We start from the raw sequence: 16,423 nt of genomic DNA, 5'->3' as shown, positions 1-16,423 counted from the left end.
AGTACAGAGTTAGTAGTTCTGTTTTTGAGCTTTATCTACTGGAGTAGACTCTAGTCTCTTTGGATCACAGGATCCTCAGACAATGGATGCAATGATTTCTGAGAATACATTAGTGTAATATTGTATGATAGTCCCTAAAAATTATCAAACTATTTATGATACCACCCTCATCCCTCATTATTAACATTCAAGTGTAAAATAGTGATTTAGCATAATAATAAAGGTATGTTACACAGACCACTGTGGTGTAGCAAAATGGACGAAGCTTCTTAGCATCTTTGGCCTAGAGACCTTGTCTTGAGTGGGTTGTGGAGGTATTGCTCTGCGTATTTTGAAGGAAAACATGGTTTACCAAGAATCTAAATAATAAGGTCCTCACATAAAAGAGCAATATAATGACACATAACGTACTATTCTAAACTTGAGTATAGAGATATTAGAGTTCTGTTTTCCTTGAAGCTTTCCATAGGAAAGCACCAAGACATTTTCACGATTTTGTCCATAAATTTGAACTATTTTTTTTATAGCCTCAGGCATCAAATCCCAAAAGTAGAGGAAAATCCAAAATGTGTGCAATTCTGTTGTATAAAAATTAGACCTCAACCAAAGGTAGTTTCCAGTACCTCTGCCATTGTTCTTTCTGGCAGCAATTTCCCAGTGTAAGAGACCCCAAGGGGAGCTAGGTGGACAAGTTTTGTAAAATTTCTAGTAATTTACTGATGCAACTGTTCTTTTAAGGACAGCTGCATGGAAAAGTAAGTTTTAGCTCTACTGAAAATGAAGTTTTAGCTCTACTGAAAATGAAGGAGAAAAAGAGGAAATCCCATCAAAAAATTAGCCAAAAATTACTCTACTAGGTAGGGATGTCTGTGGGGGAATTCAGGTGTCCATAGGCTGACATAAAAGTGTTCAGATTGTGGAAGAAAGTGGAGAAAGATGATTCCCCACCTATATCCATCTCCAGACAATATTATCCAGATAAATCCAAGTTAAAATCTACAAAATGGCCTACTATTTGGATTTTGTACAAGGTTTTCTTTGACCAATACAGAGTACCTAACCACATGTTAGAATAGAGAAATGAGGCTAACACTTGTTAAGTGGTTTTTATCTGACACTGTTGAACATTGTACATAGGTAAACTTATTTATTCCTTACAGTGAGCTTGTGAAGAAAATATTAACTTCATTTATAATTGAAAAAGCGAGAAAGTGAGGCTTAGACAGATACATAACCATTAAGTAGCAAGATCAGGATTTTTCTGATATAAAACTTTTTTTTTTCTTTTTCTGTTGTGCCTTGCCATTTCTTGAAGCAGTGGAATTAAACTAAGTGTAGTGATTGGCAGGGGCAGTGAAATTAATGGACAAGGGGTTCAAGAAATGTGGCATATTTAGACAAGGTGTGCTCAAGGACAGTTTGCTGGATAAAAGACACCTTGCTTCAGCAATACACCGTTTTGTTTTGTTTTGTTTTGTTTTGTTTTTGGAGAATTGTATGGTCCTTTTTCTCTTAAAAAGATTTTGGCATGCTTACCTTCTTCTTCAGAGACCAAAGGTGAACTATCTACAGGGAAGGCAAGAGAAATAAGCATTGTCTAAACCTAGAATTCAATGCATCACCCACCACAAGCTGAGATAAGTCTTTATTTTTTTACAGGGGGATTTTGTGCCTCAGCAGGGGGAAAGAGTTTCCTCCTTCAGTCCTATTAGAAGTGTAAGAGGTAAAGAAAAGCCTCTCATCATCTGGGGACTGGAGTCCCGTCAAACGGGCTTCCATAACTTAATAGTTAGAAGCAAACAGGGCCACCATATTTACAACTCCAGAGACCTAGTTCCATGTGGACTGTGTAAATGGTGGTCCCTGGCATTGGGCAGAGTGAAGCCTGCATAGCTAGAAGTGGTGACCTGGGACTCAAGGGCTCAGATGTGTTCCTGTATTTGAGGAGTAGGCCATTTATCTAACAGAGAACACCCTCAAATGTTCAATATACAACGGAGCAAATGGTGGAAAAAAGTATGCAAATAGGCCAATAGAAACTACCAGAAAGATACAGCTTATAGTCACTGTTGGTACTTTCACTTGCCCCTTGTCTTGTGTCATTCCTACCCCTCAGAAAGAGCCACTCAGTCTTTACCACTGTCCTAAGAATCTGCAAGTTTGCCTGTGTCCTTGCAGAGAAAATAGAGGTGAGCAGTATGAACTCTCACGACCTTTCTGTCATCTATAGAGGACTTTAAACTCGAAGAAGAGCCTTATCATCTCCAGCACTAAATCCTGCACCTGTGCTCTTAACCCGATTCCATTTTGCCCATTCTCCGAACTCATTCGTCAATATGCTATTTCTCCCAATTCAGGCCCTGATCAATTACTATAGAAATGTGCCATTGACTGCAAACTAATTTCTCAACTGCCCAGTTTTTCCTCTTCCTATTTATTTTCCTGCCGTGCGCTAGAATTATCTTTTAAAAAAAATGTTTTTATCACCTCAACTCTTCAGTGCCTAGCATTTCATGCAAGACCCTTCGCAATCTGTTAACACCCTTTTAGCTGTATCTCCCTCCCTGTCTTATCATCTACTTGCCATTTTGACCATATCTTTGCACAGAGGCATGAAGCAGCAGGATATCAACAGAAAGTTGCATAGTTTGTATCATTTTAAGGGTAGATACCACTGTATTATTTCTTTGGAATCCCCAGTGCTAATCATCCTCAGGCAGATTATAGACAACCAACACATACTTATTAAATAAATGTTATGAGATTCTCAAAACTTATCTCCCTAACCTCAAGTTGTCTTTCTTTCTCTGCCACCAGAGTCCTATTCCCCAGACTATTCCTGTCACTTCCCTGCTTACAGAGTGTCAATGAAGCTTCATTGCATACAGAATAACGAAGAGCCTCTCCATCCTGGTATTCTCCGTGACCATAACATTTCCTTCATGCTTTATTTCCGTTAAAACATCTCTGCCCATCCTGATAGCATATGTTATGAATTATGCGTTGGTAGCACCCTGCACATTCCAAACTATTTTCTTCTTGTTTTTATTTAAGGTAGTTTCATAACTCAGATCACCACTGTCATCCATGTCCACCTGTAAGAGTCCTAACCTTCCTTTAATGGCCAATTCAAATCCTACTTCTTTAAAGAAGTTGACTCAGATTTTCCTATGCAGATCTAAACTCCCCAACTCATGCTGTCATAGTTCTACATCTGTACCTTTTTATTGCAATGAACAATTTATGCCTTGAGTCAGAATTAATTATTTATGTCTGTCTCCCCTACTAGAATGCAAATTACTTGTTTATATAAACCATAAATAACAGTTTGCCATAAGTGCTCCATTGTAGATCTAAATATACCTCAAAGCACCTAATACAGTGCTGTGAGCATAATAGTTTTCTCAACAAGTATTTGTTGATTTTAATTAAAGAGCAGCTTTAAACATATTAATATCAAAGCAGGATTGTTAGTAAGAAGAAAAGAATAGTATATGTTTTGTTACTTTAATAAAATTGTGACATTTCCCAAAGAATGAGGTTAATACAGCACCATAATAACAATAGCTAATTTTAGTTTTGCAGTATTTTTTAAAAATCAAGTTATGAAAATTTGAACCTATTTAAATTTGATTGATTCAGAGCACTTTATTTGTGGTTAGTATTTATATAGCATTGGAAATGCATTGTATATTTACAATATGAATCTTATCACTTTTATTGATTAGGTATTAGGACCTCGAATTTCATGCCCACAATGAAAAATGACTCACCCAGACAAATTTTACACATTACAGTGGGAAAGACAGTGGTTTGACAGATGTATATGCATGTGCATTCTGAGCAGAATTTATTCCTTCATTCACTTATGCATTTATCCATCCAAGAGCAGCACCATTAAATATGACTGAAACTATTCTTGCATTACTCTATCTGTAGCATTCCCTCAGCTACAATTTTTTTCTCACCTATCTTCAACTCCTACTTAATTGTTTTATTAGAATGTGTGTTCTTTTGCCTGTTGTGATGGCCACGGGGGCACATATATCTGGCTAAACATTTTTTCTAGGAGTGCCTGAGAAGGTGCTTCTGGGAAAATTAGCATTTGAAAGCTGACAGTCCTTCCAGTGTGGGTGGGCATCATGCAATCCGTTTGAGGCCTATAAAGAACAAAAAAGTAAAGGAAGAGAGAATTCTATCTGCCTGACTGCTTGAGCTAGGACCTCAGTCTTCTCCTGTCCTTGGACTGGGAGTTACACCACTGGCTTTCCTGGATCTTCAACTTGGGGACAGCAGATCATGAAACCGCAGCCTCTATAACCATGTGGGTCAATTCCTTATGATAAATCTCTGAATAGATAGATAGATAATAGATAGATGATAGATAATAGAAAATCTCCTGTTGGTTCTATTTCTCTAATTCACCTGTCCACATCCACCTCTCAACCTAGGCCTTGGATTTCCCCAGGGTTCTTAGTCAATTACCTCCGAACCCACCCGTATCTTTAAATTCTTCCTCTCTTCTTTAGCTTAGAGGGTTGTGGTAGGTAGAATTCTACGATGGTCCCCAAGATTCCCATCCTTTGCTGTACATATCCTATATAATCTCCTGTAGCATGTGAAAGACAAATAAACATGATGGGGTAGTCACTCTTGTGGTTTTATCAGGATAAGACTCTTTCATAGCAGAGTAGAGAGGGATTCTTGGACCTTAGAGACCATGTTACAAGTACGCCATGTGGCTTGGACGTGAGGGTGGCCCCTAGAAGTTGACACTAGAAGTGCTGACAGCCAGCTAGAAAACAGAAAATTCAGTCCTACAACCACAAGGAATTGACTTCTGACAATAACCTGAATGTTCATGCAAAAGGACCCTGAGCTTCAAATGAGAACACAATCTGGCTGACGCCTGCCTTTCAGACTAGTGAGACTCTGAGCAGAGGATGCAACTACACTGTGCCCAGGCTTTTGACCTACAAAAACAATGAGGTAATAAATCTGTGTTCTTTGAAGCTGGTAAGTTTATAATAATCTTTACACAGCACGTTTAGGGAATTAAAAATTCTTTTGAACTACTAACTCTATACCAATGATTGCAAGTATGAGTGTGAAGAAAACCAACAAGACAGTCTCAAATATGGTAGACGTTCTGCCTGTGGCCTGCCAGTTGTGCCGTATATACTGGCAGGTTGTTGCCAACATCAAGAATCACACAGTTCTATGTGGTCCCTTGTCTGTCTTCTGGGAGATTTTGCTTTGTCAATTATCTTCCATGGCCTCCTCTAGAGTAGGTATTGGATTTGCTCTTCATAGGACCCTCAGCTTTTATAGCTCACTTCCCCTTCTGCAAGTTTGGGCATCTAAGGATTGTTTTAGACCAGAGTTTCTCAACCTGGAAATTACTGACATTTTTGGACTGCATAATTCTTCATTGCGGGGAAGCTATCCTGTGCATTCTAGGATATGTAGCAGTATTCCTGGCCTCTACCCATTAGATACCACCAGTGTTCGCTGAGTTGTGACAATTAAAAATGTCTTCAGTCATATCCAAATGTCCCCCAGGGAGGCAAAATTGCCCCTATTTGACAGCCACTGTCTTAGGAAGTTAATAGCCTTTGCTGTAGGGTTTGAAGTATCTTTGGCAATTAAATTATTTCCAAAATATATAAACCATTGATCTATTTGTTATCAATCAATTTCAGATACACCCAAAGTTTCTTCTAATACATAATTTTCAAGCTTGATTTCCTGGCTACTCAGGGGCCATCAACTGCAACACCTGAATTCTAAGGAGTGATACTGGATCAGACTCTTTCAGTATTACTTCTTGCAATTTATATTCTACAAAACAGTGTTCTTCCATTCCTTCAGAGCCTCCCATTTCTGGATTCTATTTCCTTTCATTTCTGTTTGCAAACTAGCCAATTCTTTTCTAAACTTATCTCATTGTTGTAATACCTTAGTTAATGGCAGCCAACACAGATGTTCACTCTGAGTCTTTCCAACCACTTCCTGAGAGTGTCAGGCTCAGCTGGCATGTGGTTTCCTTCAGAGTAGTCATAAATAACAGTTTACCACAAGTCCTCCCACCATATAACAGGTCTTCATAGAGTTCCAGCCCTCAGTTTGATTTTATGCAATTTGCCACCCGACCACCAAGTCACATATTTTAGGTTTTGCATTTTTGTAGCAGTCCACTTCAAGGTACCAATTTCTATATGAGTCAGGGTAAGTTAAGTGCTCTAACAAACAGTCCCTAAATCCCAGTAGCCCTGCTTGGGGCACATTCCTGTGTGGGTCAGTGTGTGTGGGATGAGTGTTCCAGTCTGTAATTCAGGCACCCAGAATTCTTCCATCTCCTGGCTTTTTCTCTCCCCCAGGTCTTCAGTCTTCTAGTTTTCTCCATTCAGTTGGTAGACAAAGAGAGGATTACACATAGGAAATGTTTGTGCACCGATCCTGGAAGTGCGTATACCACTTCTGCCCCTATTCTGTTAGCCACTGGTTTCCCTGCAGTACACCCAAAGCCTGGAGCTGTGATAGCTGGATGGCAAACAGGAGGAGAACATGGATATTGGCAAGCACTAGCAATTTCTGATACTAAATCCCAAGCAAAAGAGAAATTCAGAGGGCTCCAACACAAACACATTTGAAAGATTTTAATGGATTCAAGCTCAACAAATTATTTGATTGAGAAACTGAAACTATGACTAATATATGTTAGAAAGCCTATGTTTCTTTTTACAACAGGAAAAAAAATGGCATACTAATAACATGGAAACAAAATAGCCTAGGAACAAATAGCACAACAATAAAACTAGGAACTTCATTAGGGGAAAAAAAAATCTACAAATTGGCCATGTTCTAAAAATAGCTAATTATAGTTAGCTAATTGTAAACTGCATGATTCCAAGGATTTGATGGGGTGAAGAAACAAACAAACAAACAAAAAAAAACCTCCCTGACCTTGACATTAGAAACATGTCCTTGGTATAGCACAAGTTTAGAGATAGGGATATGCTTTCCTTCTCAACAAGTTGTAAATCTCACTGTTCACAATGAATAATACTTATTGAATAATGATGTAATAAACACAATTATTTGCTTTAAAATGTTTAGACTATAGAAAAAAATACAGAAGATTTACTCATAGTTATAGAACAGAATCTTAAGGCTTTCATATTTTGACAGTATGAAAGAATATTCTTTATAGGGATACAGAAAACAAAGGTCCAGGAGAGTTCAGAATAAAAATACCCTGGTTTTGGGGCACAGGAGAAATTACTACAGTTTAAACCAAATGAAGAGAAGAAAGGGGTCAATGGTTCTCGCTCTAAACATTGGCATCTGAAGTATTCTACCACTGTGAATATTATTATGTCTAGAAAAGTTTCCCAAAGATGTTTCCCTTCAATGTTTTGTTTGGTAATAATTATCTGCTATTACTTGAATTTAGAAAATCCAGGATGATTGTGAAAAGTAGGCAATTTTCCCACCAATTACAGCTTTGTGTGAAATGGTGACTGGGAGATAGTAATAGCATTGGATTAGAACTACCTTTGTGAAAACCTTACTCTGTAGGGCTCCTTCTATAGTTCAGATAATGTATCCTAGTTATTCGGGGTCTGAGGCTTGACAAAGAGACAGAATTAATCATGCTGGGTTGTGTGATATGTGTTGGAGAATGGATATGACTCCACTAAAATGAAAAAGGCAAAATAATTTTCTGTGCACTTTTGAATCCTAAGGTTACCCTCTTATTCCCCCTATCGTCCATCTCCTGATTAAAGCTTGGAGCAATCACCAGATTTTAAAGTGAGCAGGGAGGAGGGCGGAGGCAGTCTGCACCTGGAAACCATTTTCTTGATTTGTGCTGGCTGGAGTCCTGGAGATTTAACAGCAAGTAGGCCTCTCTGGGATTTCTTTGAAATCTGGGCAGGATGATTTGTCTGAAGGGAGGGATTGGGGGAAAAAGGGTGGGGAAAAATTCATTTCTGGTTGCCACATTGTTGTTCAGTAATGGAGGAACTTGGCCTGACTTGGGTTTGAGTTGAAAGGAAATCAACAAGGCCGACTCAAGTATGCAGGAATTTGCCCAGAACATGCCAATTTTTCAAACATAACTGGCTATTATATCTGCCGTAGGGGGTTACCAACATCAAGGCTCACACAGCTCATATGTTGAACATCGTTCCCATAGCTGTGCAAATTACAATGTGTTTTCTTCTGCTTTGGCACATTCGAGGGATGGCAAATAATTATCTCTTTGCTTACATTACCTGGAAATGCACAGTAATGCATTTGCTTGTGAAGTTCCCTTTGTTGTGTCATCAAGCATTTGCATACTTGAAAGTTTTTACTTTCTATTTGTGCAAACCAAACAATGAGCCCCAAAATATGAACTGTACTTTGCACAGGAGGACAAAAAATGCAACAGGATGAAAATGATCTTCTTAATTTACATGAACATTGGTCATTACAATTTTACACGATATTCATCATTAATGAGTTTGCACCTCTGTTCCTATCGTTATGCAATGCAAAACAGTACAGCACTAACTATTGTAAGAATAATCATTTTGAGGGGAATGTGGATTGTGTGTTAGGAACTATTTACACATCTCTAATCCTTGCAATAAGACTGCTCAGGACTGGACGAGCATCTGTCATTTAAGGGCGAGACAGTCATGCTAGAAGAAGCTAACTGACTTCAGAACTACACAGCTAGTAAATGGTTGCTCCCAGATTTGTACTGAGTACACGGAGACATCAGAGCTCATGCTCTTTAGAGCAGGTCTTTCTATGATGCATCATTTTCCAGATCTTTCTTTCTTCTCTTTAGTAGTGAAAATTTTGAATCTAAATATAGTTTTCATACAAAATAAGCCACATGGCTTGATGTTTAGATCCAGAAGACCTGGGTTTGAATTTTGTTTCTACCACTGTGACTGTGCAATCTTGGGCAAGGCCCTTAATTTACATTTCTTTATCTGCAAAATGGCTATAATAAGGATGATGATGCTATAAGGTCATTATTTGTATTAAAACCCAGTAAGAGAAATTCAATTACTCTATGAATGTTAATTAGTACTTCTATAGATGTAAAGAGCTATACCCAAATACACAAAATACGTAGTAAATATAAGTCAAGTCTTTTTAGTCATCTCTTCCCATATGTTCCAACATGTATAGGCCTCTACATACTTTATTTTTATTCCCCTTTCTCTCAACTCTTTGTAATTAAATATTTGTTAATTCGCAAAAATTCAAATTAATTCTTTAGCTGATATAATCACTAGCAGCTCTATATTTTTCTTTTTCTTTCTTTCTTTTTAATAATATTTATTGAACAGTCACTATGTGCTAAACTTTGTGCGAGCCACTGGGAATATAGGTGTAAAAGGGCCAGTTTCTGTCCTAAGAATTTCACCTCCTGGTGAGGACCAGAAACCGGCAACTGTTTATATCACACAGGGTCACATGTGCTGTGATGGGGTCTGAACAGTCCACTGTATCAGTTCTAGACACCGATCGCTGGCTCTGAAGAGCTGATACCTACAATGAGATTTGATGGATGAGTGGAAGTAAATGAGGCAAAGAAGGTGAAGGAGAGGCAGAGGGCATCACAAATGGAGAGAGCAGTGTGTGCAAAGATGCAGTTCCACTAAAATGCAGGACACTCTCTATTAACTGCAAGTTTGGGCTGGCACAAGTACAGGGCTCAAAGGCATGTAACAGGAAGTCTCCAAGGATACAAATTATGGCCCGTGAATTCAGATTTTGATAAAAATCCACAGATGATATTACTGTACTTAAAAGAGAACATTCTCTGGGGTATTGGTGAGCAAGAGTAAAGTCAGAGAGTTATATCAATGGCTAGGGTTTTTTAATAGGGACCCATTCTAATTTGGTGAGTTGAATTGTAGCACATCCATTGGCCATGCCATCAGTTAAATGTCAGCACGCTTACAAAACAAGACCTGCAGAGTTTAGTAAATGAACAGTAGAAAATACTGGACACCGTGGGTTTCATACACATTTAGTTAAAATATGAGAGTAAATTTTTCTTACTGAATGAACTATATTGCAGATTAGGCTTGCTAACAGGAAGGAGCTTTGCTGAAAGTTTATGCAATTTTTATGAGATCTGCTCTTCTCAGTTAAATGATATCACCATGGCTTACCTACATTATGAAATACTACAGAAGATGGGGAAGGGAATGTAGTGACAAGAAATTGCCTTTCTCTAACTATTTATGTCCTATTGTACCTGTCTAGTTGAAACGCATGATTCCTCAAAGTGTGGGTATATAGAACTTCTAGCTGAAGGTACATGAGAACTTGCTTTACCTAGAGTAAATGTTGATTGGGGGAAAAAAATCTGTGCTATAAATGTATTGCAACTAAAAGAATAATTCTTCTGAAACTTTCTCTATAGAGCAAGGTTCCCAGACTAAGCCTTACTTGCTCACTTAGAGTTCAGATGTGCCTTTATATCTACTGGGTTCCCTTCCACTAGGAGACTATTAATGTGGGGTAATGGGTAGCCTTTGAGAAAGAATGAATTAAAAGGAGGCATGTAAGTTTTGATGAATATCACACACAGTCTACAAGGGCTTAGAACAAAGTAGAAACATAGTTCTCTTTTCAGATGGTCTTTCAGTCCAGCCCCCAGGGATTCCTGACAAAAACAGGATTGAGGTGAGAATGGGGTCACTAAATGTAAAAATTGAAAGAACTGTTTGTATAAGCATCACCTTGAGGCTTTAGAAATACAAGGTGGCACTGATTTGGCACGTAGTAGCCAAGTAAGCTAACATTTACAGTGTTCGCACACTGGGTCACATAACTATTCCAAGTGTCTTGAAATTACGGAATCTTCTCAACAACCTCTTAAGATAGGTATTGTTTTTATTTATAATGTTCAAAGTAAATTACAACACAGAGAGGTTAAGAAACTTGTTCAAGATCACACAATAAGTGTTGGGATTTGAAACTATTCATTGAGCCTCCAAAGCCTACATTTTTAACCATGGTGCAACTTAAAAACAGTAGGGAGAGGGGAGCTCCTTTGATGAGATGCTCTTCAAGGGTCCCAGTCAATCATTGACAGCACTTGCACTTCTGCACCTCACACACATTAGTACTGAAGGCTTTGTACTGAAGGACCTGAGACAGCATGATTTAATAGCCATAAGTTTGAGCCAGTGGGGGCAACATTGGACTGGGAGGGTGAAGGAATTGGGGGAGTCGGAGGGTTCATCACAAACAATAACAATGGGTGCTGGAGGAGGACTGAAGGAAAACCAAGCAAACCATGTAGTAGTTGAGAGTGGTATTCGTGAGCCCACATGAGAAGCCCCCTCCCTGTACTCCTGAGATACAGGAAACACAGCAAAGGGAGTAGGCAGTCTCCCCAAGGAGAAGGGACAAGAGCCAGAGGAACCCTGGTCATGAAAGTGGTGTGACCCAATTTTGAGTGTGGCCTGAGAAAAATAGGACACATATGTGATTGTTAACTGTAACTAATAGAAAGTTTGGCAAGCCCCAAATGATCTCTTCTAGCTCAATGTCACTGTAAAGCAATGCAAAGAAGAGCAGTGAAGTTGTGAGACAATCCAGAGGAGTCTTACCAGTGAAAGGAACAAAGAATTGGATTCTAAAAAATTTAATTCAACTACTGTCCACCTTGGTCAGAAGCTCTCACAGGTACTAAACTTCTTTATATCGCAGTTTCTTTACTGATAAATAAGAATACAGCAGTTATTCTCAAACTTGTAAAGATTAATGTTAAGAATCTCAGGAATAACAGAACAATAACAGCCCAGACAATGACTTAGACCTATATATGAAATTTTATCTTTAACCATGCATGTAGTGTATATTCCTTTCAGCATTGGTTTGCAATTCTACTATGACTAAGAAGGCCGTATGTAAACTACCATTTCCATCATGAGTGGTGATTTAAATGTCATATACAAATGAGGTAGATGATTCCATTTCAACTAAATGGTATATAACTGTACACGGTGCTGTAGAACTGGCCTAATAAAGCAAATCAAGCTTAGCAAACCATCCCAGAAATAATAGAAGAATTTAAAAATAAAACTATTTTTTAAAGGAAAATATTCTAACCCATCCTAATGAATATTTCTCATAAAACAAAACATTGTAGAAAACAAAAAGATGACATGATTTATATGAAATCATAAATTTACAAATCCTTTTTTCTGGAAGAATAACTGGAAAGAGCTTTCAACATTCTCTTCATTCAGGATTCTAAGACAGCTACCCTACGTCCTACTTTACCATGTTTCTGGATGTCAGGGACTTTATGTCTTGCGTCAGTCAGTTTGAGGAAACATTCTAACACCACATTCTTATTTGCATTGTTTTACAGGCTTAAAAATTTCCTAGTTTGCTGACTTCCTATATAGAGTGACTACAGTATTATAATATTATTATAACTAGCCAAACTTCTTTTTGTTTTCTTTTAAAATTCCCCATCATGAAACTTGCATGCATGGTAACTTGGTATGCAGGGATGGAAAATATATCTCCATGAGTCAAGAACAGCATCATAAATATTCTACTATGGGACACTAATGAAAGGGTTGCACCAAGGTACCCACTGCACTAGCCCTTATTAGCAGAGGGTGAATAAGAGTAATAAATCGTGGCTGTTAACAGCTGATTTGCAGTACTTAACTTACAAAATATGGTCTATGTCAGATCTATAGTTGCAGAATCTCCTAATCCACTGGTAAACTGATACACATAACAAAAAATAACCAGTCTATTAACATCAGACTGTGCCCACTTGCCTTTATGCCCCCTGGCCCTTCTATGTGCAAAGACAATCTGACACCAGAAAGCCACATCTGTCGGCTGAGTGATGTTCCTCACCATCTGGTCCCTGGAAAGTATGCTGTAAGTGAACTTTGCACAGGCTCCTGGTAGAAATGGCTGCAAAGTATCTAAAATAATGTTAGCTATGGGTATTTCCCCTAAACACCCATTCATCATTCTAAAACAGACTCTTCATTTAGGAAACCAGGTCAGTGGCCAGTTAGATAATGCTGAGTCCCAAGGATCGATAGCTACATGCTTAGAGCTATGTGAGTTCCCTCTGGACTCCTTATTGAATATTTATTCTGTATTCAGCCTCCGTCTCATACAAATCACAGCCAAAACAGTCGTTTATAGCCTGGCATTTCATGGAAAGAGAGTCTCTTTGGGAGCCTAAAGAATAAGATTCAGTGGGAAATTTTAGCCTCTGGCTGCTTTATAAAATAAATACTTCAACCAAACCATTTGCATAATGAAATTGTATCACCCATAAGAGATTTAGGAAATTGTATTAAAAGAAACTAAACTGTAGTTTCAGGATATGTTTTAGGGGGTAGATAAGAGAATCTTCTGAATCAACATAGTTTTGTGTTTGTTTTTAGGGGAGGGATCTCTTCAATCAGTTTTAGAATGGACAATGCTCATTGGAAAACAACAGCTGTTGGCTCTTGTGTGTATACCAATTTTCATGATTTAACTGAAGAAGCTTCTAAAATTCTGGGTGCCTTTTTCATTCTTCAATCTTGTAGTTCACATACTTGGTTAATAAGTCAGTAGACGATTGGACTCTTGGGGACACCCATTAGTACAATACACAGGAGACACCAGGAATTACCCTGAACTTCTCCCCTTGAAACTGAACTGTTGACTTACTTTAAGCCTAGCTTTACGTTACCACACACTCAACTATGCCCTACCAGGAAAAGGCAGCTCTGCACTCATAAATTCTACTATGTGTTTGCTTGCACTTGTGCTAGACTCCAGAACCATTGAGATATTATTCAGTTTGTTCCTTTTTGGAGACTGCCAAATGGAATTGTTATGATGGAATTCAAGAAAGGCAGTCAGAAATGTTTGTTCTGAGTTTTATGCAAATCTGGGCTCCTTAGCTCCTATTCTGAGTTTTTTTTAACATGGCCTCTTGATAAACAGGAAATTTCTTGTGAGGTTGGAAAACCTAGATTAAAATCAAAGAATAACAGAGTTTTAAATCTTAATGAATAACATAATGGATGTTCTTCTGTCCAAACATTTTAATTAATTGTTTTTATTTTTATTTTCTAAGGACCTCTGGTATTTCCAGATTCCTACCTGGTTGTGAACCATGCTCCCTCCACATCATAGCTGTCACCAGCAGACATTATTGGGTACTGTTGTGTAAGGGCACCATAATTACTTGAGTTCTGGAACTAATCAAGGATCACTTTATGGAATTGAATAACCTTATCTAATTTGTACATAGATCTCTTCTTCTCCCAAGCTGAACCACCTGCTTAGGGCTGCTGAGAGGTCTTAGAGAATTTTTGCTTAGAGAATACTTGACTTCTGGGTAAGGAGATGATTAGGGGCAATTGACTCTTAAAAATAAATTATTGATGCCACATTATCAACTGCATTTGACACTATAGCTAGCAATTTCAGTGGGTCAGGCCTGGGAAGAATATTGGGCGAGGGTCAAATATGAAGGACAAAGGAAGGAAATACAACTTTTCCTGATCTTTTCAATAGCCTTGTGATTGTAATTCATTCAAAGGTATTCATTATTACTCTGAGCTCCCAATATACATATGATAGGTAAGCTTTAGGTCTGACACTGTGTCATGATTGTACAATCAGGACAGGCTAGGTTATGCATCATAAAAAGGTAAACCAGAACTCTGAGTGACTTTGCACAACGAGGTTTACTTCTTGCCCAGGGAAATTATAGTGCAGGTCAGGTGACTTTCCAAGGAAACTATCTCCATGCAGTGACTCAGTGATCCAAGCTGCTTTGATCTGTGAAACTGCCCTATCAAACATGCAATTTCCAGATCACCTCAGTAAGGGCAGAGAGAGAGCAAGAGTCTCCCTCCAGTTCTTACATGATTTGGTCCAGAAATGACACTGATCTTACCACTCGTTGGTCAGAAATAGCCACATGGCCTAACTGCAAAGGGTCTATGAAATGTAGGCAACCGTCTGTATATAGGGTGAGTAATAAATATCTCTGCCATAGTGATCTAAAGTATAGGCTACTGGTGTGTAATCATGCTAAGAGATAGTCGTTAACATTAATCTTACTTTAGAGATGATAAAAATTGAAGCACAGAAAGGTAAGTCACTTTCCCAGAGTCACACAGTGGTTCAGTCAGGGATTCAACCCAGGTAATCTGGCTCTACAACCCACATTTCTAATCATGAGAGCGCGCCATTTGCACAGTGTCATTATTAATTCTCTGTGGCTTTTGGCAAACCATTTGATTTTTCTTAGTTTTCCCGTTTGCAAACTAGGGATAAGAATATCCATTGAAAAATAAGATACATATTGTGCAGATAGAATTTTTACCATTTTTGCAATACCACTAGATGCCACTAGAGCTGTTTTTTTAATCTGTTATAATTCCCATAATACTCCAATAGTGACAATGATGATGATGATGATGATGATGATGATGAAGACAGTGACAATTAAGATGATATCTGACATTTATTGAAGACTTAATATCATGCTCTGTGCTAAGCACTTAACATAAACTATTCCACTTAATCCTCATTATATTACTGTGCTCAATTTGATACTCCCCCTTTACAAGCAAAGAAAATGACATTCAGAAGATTTTTAAATAAGGCCAAGTAAGTGACAGAGCTGTGATTCAAAAACCTGCCCTCATTTCTACTACGCTGCTCTGTTGCCTAGCAAATGAGTTACTAAAAGTATTTTAAAAATAAAAACTACGCCAACTCAAATTTTTACTACTAAAGTTTTTTGTGTTTTTTTTTAATCTATAGTATAAGTCCTGTTTTCTCTTTATCCCACTAACATTTTTTCCTCTTATTGCAAAGTGTGCCTCCAATTCTGGTTATTTTAATAAATAAATTAGGAGTTTCTTGAAGATTGTGACTGGATCTTTGGTTTAGTCTGTAGTTCCCACAGCATGCCACATAGTTATAGGAGTTTAATAAATGTTATCAGCATTCAATTTAAATTCTGATTGGAAATACGAAGTTTTGGTAACAGTATTATGCCATTACACACAGTTCTAGGTGTTAAGTCATTGTTTCTCCCTTTTCCTCGTCTCTTTTTAAGACACGATGGTTGTTCTGCTCATCATTGTCTCATTCCGTAAAAAATCCAATTAGTATTCCTATCTCTAGTACTGTTTCTTCTAAAGAGAAATCTGATCTTTTACAAGCCTCACATTGCTTTCTATTAAATACATGCTCTTTATATCCTTAAAGTATAGCTTTTGTTTTGTCATTTTCTATTCCCTTGTATCTATAAAAATCATAGTGCTTATTAATAGGTAGCAATTCCACTTGCCACCAGGTAATGACTAGTTTTATAGTTCAGATTAGCAGACGCAGGAAGAATAAC

This window comes from Rhinolophus sinicus, chromosome 16 (genome assembly GCF_057876585.1).
Source record: "Rhinolophus sinicus isolate RSI-liver-muscle chromosome 16, RSI-T2T, whole genome shotgun sequence".
Taxonomy (NCBI): domain Eukaryota; kingdom Metazoa; phylum Chordata; class Mammalia; order Chiroptera; family Rhinolophidae; genus Rhinolophus; species Rhinolophus sinicus.
This window is presented reverse-complemented; position numbering follows the sequence as displayed.